Raw genomic sequence first — 9,782 nt, 5'->3', positions numbered from 1 at the left:
TATATGCTGGGTACACTCTCATTGTCTGTGCCCAGTATTGTGTCCTGCCACAACCACCTCAATATGGGTGTATTCTACTTTCTGTGCAACATTACCAATGTGGTGGCATAGTTTGGCAAATTCAGTGTTACCACGGCTCCCTTTAAGTAGAGTCACTCTTTACTTACAGGCTTTTCCAGTTTGACATTTTAACCACTTCCTGGAAAAGATGTTTGTACAGTGTGAAACACAGACTGTTTTCACACTCACACTTGCACACACACTTATTTGCCAGCTACCTATCCAAGTCACAAACATCACAAGACTGGGAAAGCCCCATGCTGGTCACATCTGTGTGATCTCAACACTTTATTGGTCTTCCTCAGCATGACACATCAGTGGCCTAAAGGAAAAGGTTAATATGCTACTTAAAGCCACATGCAGCCAATAATGCAGCCAACTAATGGATGGCACATGCCTTCCTACTCAACCTTCTGGGTTCAGTCATACCAAACTATTTGGATGTGAAAGGGTGTTTGTGTGTGTGTGTGTGTGTGTGTGTGTGACTGTGCACCAGCAGTAAGCATCTGCGCATGCTCTAACGTCTCGTTCTGGTCACACAGGACGTGAGGTTACACCACATAGTAAGAGGCTGAGCACTGTCCTGCCTGTCAAAACTCTTCTGATTCACATTGCCTTGGGCCCACAGCCTAGTGAGTGCATGCTCAAAGTGTATGGCCATTCTCAGGTCCTGAACATGTCTGATGCTGCTGTGGAGCACCAGTGTGCTGTGGAGCTCTGTCCCCTGTCTCTGGGCTGTGGAGAACCAGTCCCCTGTCTCTGTGATGTGGAGCTCTGTCCCCTGTCTCTGGGCTGTGGAGCTCCAGTCCCCTGTCTCTGCTGTGGAGCTCCAGTCCCCTGTCTCTGTCAGACAGTGTCCTCTGCCCAGATGCCCTTGCTATATCAGTCACCCCAGCCTCCCTCTCATCCTACGAAAGAAATGATTGATCTTTCCCTTTTCTCTCTGACTGTTTACCCGTCTGGCCACTTGCCAGCTGTGCCAGGGGCATGAGATTGGCAGAGCATTGCATGATGATCCCAGATGGCAAGAGAGTTTTTAGTTTTTTTTCCAGTTCTGCACTACCTTTGCACTAGATGTTTTTCCATGATATGAAAAAAAACACCACAAATATCTAGAGGCTACTGAGTTGTGGCACTGACAACAAACATACAGACAGATAGACAGAGAGAGAGATTTGAGTCCACTGTGAATTACAAACTCCACCTAAAAAACATTGAACCTCATGTTGGAGAAGGAGAGAGAGAGAGACAGAGAGAGAGAGAGAGAGATTTGAGACAACTGATAAATGACAAACTTCACCTTAAAGCCATTGAACCTCATGATGGAGAAGGAAAGATAGAGAGAGAGAGAGAGAGACAGACAGACAGACAGACAGATTTGAGTCAACTGATAGATTACAAACTTCACCTTAAAGCCATTGGAACCTCATGATGGAGAAGGAAAGAGAGAGAGAAAGAGAGAGAGACAGACACACAGGAAGATGAGTCAACTGATAAATTACAAACTCCACCTACTAGTATTCATTGAACCTCATGACTGATAACTGACACATGACTAACAAACTACATGTTAAATAATAGGGAAAGGTCACCCTCACTGGTGCTGTACACGGACAAAGACCAACAATCTGAAAGAGTCATCTGGTTCACAGATTATGTACTCTAATATGAGTCATAAAAAGTCATGAGGCAGCAATTAACTTCTGTGTGTTTGTAAATATGTGCATGATACGGCCACATGGAACAGTTCAGAGGTCTGAAAGCTCCACTAAGAGGTAAGATGAACATAAAGTAGGCCTACACAGTCACAAGGTAACTCTGACGAGCTAACTCTGTAACTGCTAAATTAATTTAGCCAGTTGATCATATTTACAGCACAAGCCAATTATGAAATCTCATTTCCTGGTTACAGGCGTTTTTGTGTGTAATCACTGTGAGGGACCCGAGCGCCAGGTTATCATTATAGGTGGTTGATGTCAAATTAAGTCAAAGCGTGTCAGCGTGAGAGTTCACAGTCATAAGGGTTAAGAAAAATCAAAATTCTACATCTTCAAACAAAAACCTGCTACGCCTCCAATTAAACAGAGGACAGAATTTAGAAACCTCAGGATCAACTCACAGGCACATACATACAAAGGACTCCCATACTAGACAGAACAGGTAAGCCAGCACCATTAACAGCAAAAGACGTACACATAAAAATCAATTCATACACATCAAAAGAAAGACCCTGAAACGCAAAAGCTGTATTCCTCAGTGTGCTTCACACAGCCAGAGAGATAACTATATGATAAGTCAAACTCCCAGGCATGCAAAAAGACTCCTTACAGAAGTGGTTTGTCCAAGGCCATTACAGGGAATCACCAGTCTGATTACCCTGGGAACCATCCCCTGCCGTTGGACTGACAAGCCAGACGAGGTCACCACAACAAACCCCCAACAAGTCAGTAATCCATTGTATGCCACAATCAAATATTCAAGGAGACTACGTTTGTGCACTTAGTTAACTAAAATAAAAGTTTGAAAGCAAATTAAAGTGTCCTAGCCTCCTTTGTTTAAAGTTCATACAGTACATGCACACAGGTGTGTCACGACGGTCACAATCACACACACTTCAAGAGTAGTAGTAGTAGTCCACGACCGTCACAATCACACACACTTCAAGAGTAGCAGTAGTAGTCCACGACCGTCACTATCACACACACTTTAAGAGTAGCAGTAGTAGTAGTCCACGACCGTCACAATCACACACACTTTAAGAGTAGCAGTAGTAGTAGTCCACGACCTTCACAATCACACACAATTCAAGAGTAGTAGTAGTCAACGACCGCAACAATCACACATATACATATACAGTGACCACTGTATTCTGGGGTCCTATGGGCATACTGGTCACTGGTCCTATGGGCATACTGGTCCCTGGCCCTATGGGGATACTGGTCACTTGTCCTATGGGCATACTGGTCACTGGTCCTATGGGCATACTGGTCACTGGCCCTATGGGGATACTGGTCACTGGTCCTATGGGCATACTGGTCACTGGTCCTATGGGCATACTGGTCCCTGGCCCTATGGGGATACTGGTCACTGGTCCTATGGGCATACTGGTCACTGGTCCTATGGGCGTACTGGTCACTGGTCCTATGGGCATACTGGTCACTGGTCCTATGGGCATACTGGTCACTGGTCCTATGGGCATACTGGTCACTGGTCCTATGGGCATACTGGTCACTGGTCCTATGGGCGTACTGGTCACTGGTCCTATGGGCATACTGGTCACTGGTCCTATGGGCATACCGGTCCCTGGCCCTATGGGCATACTGGTCACTGGTCCTATGGGCATACTGGTCACTGGTCCTATGGGCATACTGGTCCCTGGCCCTATGGGCATATTGGACAGCAGTTCAGGAGTTGACAAGTTGCACTCCCACAGCCCTCGTTTGGGAGGGAGCTATAGACTCCTGTAGATCAAGTGTCTGGGTCGCCTCTAGAGCCAGAGGGGGAGGGTGAACCCAGACTGGACTATTTCCACCAGCTGCAGGCCGCTGCTGGCCCCTTACCAACCCCTGGCTCGCCTGGAGTCCCAGGAGGAGGAATGGGGGCACAGCTTTTGCCCTGCTGCCTTCTCCACTGGACTCAGGCACACCCCGCAGGTCGTTCTCAAAGGACCAGCCAGCTTCCTGCCTGATCGAGAGACTTTGTCTTTTGGGTGTGGGTGAGGACACGCAACCCACCTTGGTGCTATTTAATTGTGCCGCAAGCCCCTGTGCGTTTGTTGTTCCAGGTACGAGTGGAGTGACGTACGTGTGTGTGTGTGTGTGTGTGTGTGTGAGTCAGCGGACGAGTACATGTTATTTTTTAATTATTGTGGTGTTCTAATTTCGAATGTCTTGTGGTTTTCCCTCTTTGGTTTTAGTTATTGTGTCATTTTGTTAGAGAGTAGAGTCAGTGTGTGTTATGATTTATGGCCCGGTGGAATTTTCCCTCATGTGAAATGTCCTTTGCCCTTGCTGAGTCCGCCTATAAATGCCCATGCCATCCTGTGTTTCAGTATCAGTAAAGAATTGCCTGTGTTCTGTAAGCTCTAAGAACGCCAAAGAAAGTGAGAGTTGGTATCCACGTAATTGATGTGGCGCATTCACACTCGCACTTTCTTGCGAAAGCGCATCTCTAGTTACATCTGGTCTCAGGCTACACACTATAGTTTCAGAGTATTGTTTTGCGAAAGAGGCCCAACCTTCTGAAAATGCCCAGTTGTGGCAACATAAGTGACAACATAACATCCTGACCATTTTATCTACAGGAAATGGTAATAATGATGCTGAGCGCGCCCCCCCCCCCCCCCCCAGCAACTTCTCAGGCTCTCCCTCGCATCCAATGCAAGTGCACGTCCACAATGCAAGTGCACCTATATCAATCCAAAGATTTGAAGCAGAGTGAATTTACAGGAATTATGGAAGCCAGTCATCTCTATGGTTTTAACATGTAGCCTACTTGCCTTGGTGTAAGGAAAAGTCATAGCCTATCTGTCACATATGGACCAAGGCTGCAATGACATGTCCGATTGTCTAGGAAATTGACACAAAAGACTGAACAGTCCCTGAGGGGAAAATAATATTCTGAATTTATGTTTAAGATAGGAGGGGGTTTCAGTTATTTCAGTGTGAATAACAGGAAACAACGGGCAAGTAAACGGCAACTAGCCAACTCTGAAAACCCCTCTCTTCTTCAGACAACCACCAACTTTACAACTTTGTCTCGGGCAAAAATACAAAGGGCTAGACAACATTTTCGAAAATAACTAAATCGAAGAAAGCCTAGACAAAATATCGTCTCGTTCACATGCCGTTCACAGATAAGGCACGATAGAGCTATTTAAGTTGCAGACCGTCATCTTCATTTTTAATTGTTTGTCATTTTAAGTTGTAGAGTGTGGCCCATAAACTAACCTAAACTACCTTCAAATAGCATAAACCTACCTCTCTTGTAAAGCATCGGCGAAAATCACGCTGGTGGTGTCTGTTTGCTGTGCTGACTAGATCTAGTGTGTTTTAGGAACAACACCTGTGGCAAAGTAGGCTATGCACCAAAAGCCTCTTCCGGGTATTTTGTCTCAACGCTCATTAGTAGGAATGAAGTCATGTTGAGATCAAGGTAACAATGTTTTATGTCTGATGACCAATGCACATGTAGTCTATGGATAGGTCACTCTATATGGGAATGCAAAATAAAAAGTTATGTGACGATAAAACAAACAGGTCACACCTTCTTTAACAAAGCCCAAAACCAGACAAAATGCTTCATGTGTTTTCTGGTAAGCTCTGGGCTACGAACGCGCCGGTACCCCACCCCCGCTTTTATTCTTAACAGAAACACAACACACATAATACATACGGACCATTTCAAAAGTGTTTCTGTGCCTGTCCTGCACAAAGAGACACAAACAGAAAGAAAGAAAGAAAGTCCGACGTACCTGTGAGAACGTAATGACAGCGATTGAAGGATATTCTCTCTGTTGTCAGATGTAGCGTAGATTTTTTTTAACTTGTAGGGCTATACCTGGCGCTTGAGGGTGTAATTATGAGTCACTCTGTGGTCTTCAGAAACAGCCTCAAACAGCACGCTATGCAGTCTGTAGCAGGTTATGTGAAACATACTTAACTTCTTAGGCTAGTTAGTCCAGCAGATAGTGAGCCTATAGTGCAATGACAGCTTATAGGATGGTGGTCAATAGAAAATCACGTTTTTCTCCTACAACACTGTACATTTTCTAAGCAATGCCATCCACGCTAGTTTGATCAAGCCCAATTATGTTGCAATGCTGCTCTCTGGCGGTACAAGGAACTGAAAACCTTTAGGAGTGGTCTTAAATAAACTTCATATTATTGCTACAGCTATAAACATTTAAAAATAGACGTGGTTTTAACAAGCTGCTGTATGTTACAGATAATTAATTCAGAGTTTATATAATCACGTGAAGAAATTACACATTTGTGAAATGTTACATAATATAAGAGCTAATCGTGTTTATAACAAGCACCCTTATTAGGAGTAATGAATTAACTAGATCATTTTGTAAACTTTTAGCTTTGATCTGATTTCTGCTGTAAGCCATATACAAACTTAAAGACCCAAGAAAGGTTACAATCAGCTACCATTTCCAATGTGTCTGTATTGTCATTACTACAATAATGTATAAATGGACCATACACTGCTTTGATACTAAACATTGACATGGCACAGGACATACAAATCTTATAACACAACACAAACTTTAGAAACATAATTTATTGCACTTTTAAAAAGAGAACATAGATTACAAAGATAATTAGAACTTGATTTGACAAATGTGACCTTGCAGCACTGTACAAAAGGTTGCCTTAAATTAAATTTAAAATGGAAAAAGGACAATAAAACCTAGCAACTGCATAGGTGAAGAATTCTAGAAAATGATCAAGATACTTTCAAGCCATCTCATTACAGATTCTTTAACAATTTGTCAATCAGATTATACAAAAGGGACAGTCCATTTGTCATTTGATAAAATATACCGTATCAAAGTTTATATTTCAACATTTTACAGCAGTCATTAGGACAGCAGGCTATGGACTTAAAAGTGGTTTGTGCAAAACAACTTTTGGCATCCCCATTTGAATAAAATACAATGGATTTTGGTCACAAAAAGAAATCCATCACCATGAAGTCCCCTGTCAAATAAACTACTCTCTTACAATAAAAATTGTATTTCAAAGTAACTATTGTCCATAAAATATCACACACACACACACCCCAAGTTTTTTTTTTAATGGATTAATCACAGTGTGTATGTGTGTGTGTGTCTTTGTGTGTGTGTTTGAGTGGTGTGAGGCGAGACATGCAGGTATTAAAGATAAGCAGATGAATGGTAGAGTCTTGGCGTATGTATGGGCGTATGAGAATATTTGGTTTCTCCTGTAACCTCCTGTTTCTGCTTTGCCATCACAGAAGAATCTAATTCAATGGATCATTCCATTACCCAACAGGATTAAGATGCCCAATGATCTAACACATATCTGGCCATAGTCTTAGTCCCTATAAGCTTGTATGACGCTCTATTGAGGCTGTATATGTCTGTTGTTACAAGGCAAGTGTGACTCAAGAGATTGGGAATGAAAAAAGCAACATGGGAGATGAAAATATTCTGTAAAAATAGGAATAAATTATGAATGCAACATTTAAAATAAAAAGACATTTTGATCAAATGTATTTACAACTGTGAGGTTCCTTGTATCCCATCCATCTGCTACTGAACCATAAAAAGCCTACAGCACCGCTACACCTGCATGCCTCTCTGCCATCATAGGACATCTAGCGTTTCTACGTCATTCTCATCAGGACCAACAGCCCTAATACCACCACCCTCATCTACATCATTGTGATTTCCCTTCTTTTCCCCTCTTCATTTAGAGAAGCACAATACCCAGTAATGATTGGAAGATGTTGACAGAATAAGAAAGGCCATACTCCTGCCAGCCTACACCAGCGTTCTGATCTGTCATTCAAACAGAACACACACACACATTATACTGACATTTAGGCCCTGCAAATGCAGCCTTCTGATTAGAGCCTTTCACACATATATGCTCCTAATCCTGGAGCTGACTCACTTTGCACTACAACATTGCATGGCCAGGCCTGCAGTTGTACTTGTAGTGGTAGAAGACTGCCAGCGTCTAACAGACAGAATCATTCTACAATAGGTAAGCCACCTCTTGAATGTTCTTTTGGTTAGACGAAATGACTTACAACTCATACTCATCAGAAATTATACATGGTCCAACTGTTTGTTTTCATTCTTTCCGAATGAACAATACACAAGCTGTCACAACACATCTCCCAAGACTGTGTCCTATCTGGATGGGGTTGGATGACAATATTTCTGATTACAGGGAAAGACATATTACGCAAGTTAGCATAGATTTAATGACAGATTTGTCAAAGGTACCTCCTGATAGGATAGGAAAAGATTGGATTATTAAAAATACACTTTATACAAAGGACAGAAAGTACAAAAAATATTTCTCATTGGCACAAAAATGTAGCAGGGTAGTAGTTCCCATTTAGAGATCAGTAGTATTTTTATATACTTAATGTTAGTTTTTATCATTTGTACAAAAGGAATCAGACGGGGACATCCTGAAGGGACCAGGTGCATCCTGGTCGTGATAGCTGATGTGTTGGACTCAGAGGCTGGGTGCTGGAGTCAGAGCGTTGGGCGTGATAGCTGATGTGTTGGACTCAGAGGCTGGGTGCTGGAGTCAGAGCGTTGGGCGTGATAGCTGATGTGTTGGACTCAGAGGCTGGGTGCTGGAGTCAGAGTGTTGGGCGTGATAGCTGATGTGTTGGACTCAGAGGCTGGGTGCTGGAGTCAGAGCGTTGGGCGTGATAGCTGATGTGTTGGACTCAGAGGCTGGGTGCTGGAGTCAGAGCGTTGGGCGTGATAGCTGATGTGTTGGACTCAGAGGCTGGGTGCTGGAGTCAGAGCGGTGACTGACAGTCTCTAGAGCTCCACTCGAGCACCCTACACACCCTAAGCCTTCACACAACACCAGCTCCAGTTAGTCCACCATTACAGACAAGAAGGGGTGATAAACACCCTTTCATCACAAACACTCACTCACTCTACCAGACACAAAAGAGCAGGTACATGTGCACACACACACACACATACACACAGGTATGTGCACACACACACACACACACACACACACACACACACACACACACACACACACACACACACACACACACACACACACACACACACACACACACACACACACACACACACACACACACACACAGAGGTATGTGCACACACACATACACACATACACACACAGGTATGTGCACACACACATACACACACCTTAAAGAGACATTTTTTTCTGAGATCACTGGTATAAATTGGAAGACATTTCCCTATACATGCTCCCATACACACACAGACACTCATACAGAGAAACACACCTACACACAGAATGTACAAATGTACTGTGTGGTGTGTGTGTGTGTGTCTGTGTGTGTGCACATGTGTGTGTGTGTGTGTGTGTGTGTGTGTGTGTGTGTGTGTGCGTGTGTGTGTGTGTGTGTGTGAAAGACAGTCAAGCTAATGAGGGACTGCCGAACAAACCCGTTGAACCTTGTCTGCATGCGTGTCAGCAGTCTTGTTTTGGGGGTGGAGTGTAGGGGTGCATGCCACTGGGTAGGAGTGGGCCAATGGGGGAGAAGTTACGAGGCTGACTGACAGGCAACTGGGTATGAGTGGGCCAATGGGGGAGAGGTTACGAGGCTGACTGACAGATCTGGAGCATCTGCCAGGGGGGGTGGAGGCTGGGAGGGGGCTTAATAAAGCAGAGCCAGGCTGAACAAAAGATCCAGAGCTCTGATCAATCACACATGACCTGCAGCCCGACCCACATAACAACCATGACCCCCCCACCCCACCCCACCCCCAACCCCTACCAGTGAATCCAGTGAAGAACACAACAACAGCCCCTCATACAGTAGGGGTGACACACTAAGAGTACACTCAAAGACCAGAACTATCTGATCACTCCTCCCTCTCCAGGTGTTGGGGATAGAGCAACACCGCCACTCATACCAAAACTGACGCGCCGACACACAGACACTGCCACACATGGACACACAGACAGACATGATTGATTGGCCGTAGGGGGTCT

This window comes from Sprattus sprattus (assembly GCF_963457725.1).
Source record: "Sprattus sprattus genome assembly, chromosome: 16".
Lineage (NCBI taxonomy): Eukaryota > Metazoa > Chordata > Actinopteri > Clupeiformes > Clupeidae > Sprattus > Sprattus sprattus.
This window is presented reverse-complemented; position numbering follows the sequence as displayed.